The 4,279-nt window shown below is 39.4% G+C and overlaps 1 pseudogene; it reads left to right on the plus strand.

The window, feature by feature from the left end:
* On the plus strand, positions 1-3,617 carry LOC127645470 (malignant fibrous histiocytoma-amplified sequence 1 homolog; annotated as a pseudogene).
* Positions 3,618-4,279: the final 662 nt, after the last annotated feature.

A 4,279-nucleotide genomic window follows, 5' to 3' on the forward strand; every position in this document is an offset into this window, starting at 1 on the left:
ATGACTTTGCTGAAAAGAAACTTAAAGGTAAAGAGAGATAAAGAAGCAGTCAAGGTTGACCTACAACGCAATAGACTCAAACAAATCACTGGTATCTCTCAAATGTCAAACCTGACAGAGCTCAACTTAAGCAGGAATGAGATGACTGATTTTCCCTTGGAGATTCAGGAACTACGCAAATTGGTGAAACTTTATATGAATCAGAACAGTTTGAAAACCATTCCAAAAAATGTTTTTCCATCCTTGAAAAGACTACAGTTCCTAAAGTTGAGCACTAATCGGCTTGGAAATCTACCCAAAAACATAAACATGTGCCAGAATCTCACCTATTAGAACCTCTCCAACAACTGCCTGTGGAATCTGGAACCTCTTGTGGGTCTTTCTTGCCTTAAAGAACTCTATGTGGAGAGGAACCAATTATCTGAGCTACCGAATATGCTCTTTCAGAACAATTACTTAACTCAGTTAAAAGCCAATGGCAACCCTCTTAGAAAGCCTCCTGAGGAGGTCTGTGCTGGGGGATTGAGAGATATCCAGATTTACTTTACAATGCTAGAGGAAAACTCTTTAGACGTTTATACTGTAAAGACCATGTTTCTGGAGTCTTCCATAGCGGGGAAATCCACTCTGTGCCGCAGTCTAAAGAGTTGCCCTGTATCAGCGGTGGAGGCTGATCGTACTGTAGGAATTGAAATCACTTATGTTGAAAGTGATGGTGTCCATTTTTTATTTTGGGACTTTGCTGGACAAGAGGAATACTATATCACACACCATGTATTTATAACAGCTCAAGCCTTTGTCATACTTGTCATTGATCTTGCCAGGTATGCACTGAATGCATTTATACATAGCCTACTGTTTTTATTTAATTTTTTTTTTTTAGCTACAGGCATTTTTAGTACCAATGACTTGCTCATGCTAAATCATACAACATACATAGTACTCTCTGCAATACCCATCTAGGGATGACATCCGTCCTGTAAAATACAGGATCGTCTCATTTCTAAAGATGAAAAGTCACAGGGGGCCTGGGTAGCACAGCGAGTATTGAGGCTGACTACCACACCTGGAGTCACGAGTTTGAATCCAGGGTGTGCTGAGTGACTCCAGCCAGGTCTCCTAAGCAACCAAATTGGCCCGGTTGCAAGGGAGGGTAGAGTCACATGGGGTAACCTCCTCGTGGTCGCTATAATATGGTACGCTCTTGGTGGGGCGTGTGGCGAGTTGTGCTTGGATGCTGTGGTGGATGGTGTGAAGCCTCCACATGTCTCAGCGGTAACGCACTCAACAAGCCATGTGATAATGCGCGTGTTGACGGTCTCAGATGCTGAGGCTACCGAGATACATCCTCCGCCACCTGGATTGAGTCACAACACTACCACAAGTATTAAGAGTGCATTGAGAATTGGGCATTCCAGATTGTGTCCTCTACAAGATGCGATTTGTCCCATAATTTAAGATAGTCAGATGGCGTCACAGCGAAATCGTTCAAGATTGTTAATTTAATCTTGATATTTGTTGTAAATGTTGCCTTATGCAAGTAAGGGACCGTCTAAAAAGTCCACACATTGTGCTAAAATTTCCTAATACTGTTGCGGGTGTGATAAGGGATCATCTGATGTCCACACAAAAAACAACTGCCATGTCAACAACTCCAAAAACAACCCCCACAACAACTTTAGAGTGTTGCTTGCTAAAGCGTCAATTTTAGGCCAGAAATGTACTTTTACTCAAATACGTGTATGCAAATTATAGACTTATGCCAATGCGCGGCCCAGATTAACATGCTTAATATGTATTTTTGTGTTACTTGCCTGTCACAAACTACAGAATCCAAGGGGGTGATAGAGTTATATCCAGAAGTCTGTGCCATTAAACTGTGTGTGTTAGTATTCATGTAAGTTGCTATAAATATACTTACTTTAACTTGCATGCTCAGCAATATTCTCTTTAAACAATTGCTCCACATGACAGCAGTTGGCTTGAAAAAGAAAACTCACATAGGCGTGGGAATGGCTATGTCCACTATAGCACTCCTTATGTGGCAACATTGAGAATTCAATGCATACTTTTTTGTTTTATGAATTGCGGTCTGATGGTTTTGGAACACAAAAAAAAACATTTGCATAGCTAGAAGCTACTGCATTTACATACTTGTATAGAGTGTGTTTCTGCCTTTATTATTGCTCCTACTTAGTGTTAGGGATTTCAACAAACCCTATGTGCTATTACATTGCTAAGACTTACTCCACTTACTTTTCACAAAAAAAAATAGACAAAAATATCCATATACTTGCTTTAAAGGAGTGACTTAAGCCATATCTAGGGACCAGAATGTTATAAAAGACTTCTGGGTCTGCTATATGCTTAACACCATATGCAACCACCCTCAATGCTCTAACAAACACCCAGAACACCCTAGCAACTGCATAGCAATGTTTAAAAAAAAAAAAAACCTAGAACATTTTTGCAATGGCGTAGCTGGTCCTGGCAAACACCCCAAATATTATAGCATTTTGATGAAGAGTCTTGCACAAGCTGCTTCTTTCAGAAAATTTAAATATATTGTATTATTATTATTATTTTATTTATTTAGTTACCAGATTAAGGATCCCCAATCTTTCAAGGAGAAAGTAGGCTTCTGGATCAAAAATATTCAGCTTAAGACACCAGACTCAGTGGTCCTTTTGGTGGGACTCATGTTGACCAGTGCACCAATGAGACTGAAGTGAAAGAAAAGAAAAAAAACATCGTCACTCAAGAGGTCCTCCTGTATGAACTGCAGAATAGACATGGTGCACTGGACCATGAAAAATTGAAGTTAATTCTTCAGTATCTTCACCAAATTGGGGTTATTATATGGTTCAAGTAAATCAAAGAATTGTCGGACTCTTTGTTTGTTAAGCCATCATTCCTCATCTCATTATTTAAGGTTATTTGTTTTAACAAAAAAAACTGCAACCCTAAAACTACCCTCAAATAGACAAATACTAATCAGTGTTTAATTTAGCAATACAAACAAAATCCTTAATCTCCTGTATTCTCTCATAGACCATTGTGAGGGATGATGTAGTTGAGGACTGAATGCTATTTCCCCTGTACTGCTGAAGTCAGAAAATGCACTTTCAAAACACAAGAAGAGCTGGATCAGAGACAATGAAGACAGAGCAACTTTGAGCAATGAGAATTCATGAGAATGAGAATTCATTAAGGAGATGGTTGGAACCAAAAAGAGGGAAGGAAATATCCTTTTGTTGCTGAAACACTTTGACCTTTGTTTGCCATGCAAACATAACAGTGCTCTCAATCCAAAAGCTAATGAATTCCATTCAGAGAAAAACTTTATGGCCTCAGATCCCATTGTGTATGAGCCAGCTGCTTGGCTGTTCCCAAGTTACCTGACAAACAATGAGCTAGTACAGCAAAATTGGGGAGAAGACAATCTAGAGGACCTTAACATTCATGTATATTTCCTACCTGAGATACCACATGGCTTCTTACACAGGTAAATGCTGTGTCTCTTCCAGACAACAAATTCATAATACAAAAGCTACAATGTTTTTTAATGTGTTGTCACCCTTCTAATTTTCCTTTACAGGTCCATACAATGCAAGTGAATATTGTATCAAAAATGTTCAGCTCCAAAAGCACAAAATTATGCTAGCGATAAAAAGTGTGAGAGATAAACAGATAAATATTTAAGTTTATACTATAAATCTCCACTTACCCTTTTAAATGTTTCTTTTTGGCAATTCGTTTTGGCAAAACTGTGTGCATATCGCCACCTACTGGGCAGTGAGGAGATTACAGTAAAGTAGGACTTTAAAGGGTAACTAAACCCTAAACCAACTTTTTTTAGTTAATGATCTGTAAGCATGGGGCTTTATTAGTACTGGTCATTGATTCAAGTAATTTTTTTGACATTTGTGTATTTAGTGTTTTAATTCTACAATATATGGTGTAAAAACGTCTGAGTGCTGCCTTCTTCAGGTTGAACGGTGGCTACTGCAGTTGAATTTTCCTATTGGCTGTTGCGGTACTTCGTGATGTAAGCGGTGACAGCTGACGTAAGCAGGTTCCAGCTCACCACGCCAGATTCATGTACATGTCATCTTGCGACCGTGTGAGGAATAATAATAACATAGAGTCTGACAGCAGCTGTCACTTAATCCGTCACTACGAGTCTCAGGTGCCCCCACCCACTCAGCCCCGCACTCGGTTCGTTCCCTCTATCCCCGCCGGGGTCTGCCCACTTTTCCTGCATTTTCAAATATTTCTA

This window comes from Xyrauchen texanus, chromosome 1 (genome assembly GCF_025860055.1).
Source record: "Xyrauchen texanus isolate HMW12.3.18 chromosome 1, RBS_HiC_50CHRs, whole genome shotgun sequence".
Taxonomy (NCBI): Eukaryota; Metazoa; Chordata; class Actinopteri; order Cypriniformes; family Catostomidae; genus Xyrauchen; species Xyrauchen texanus.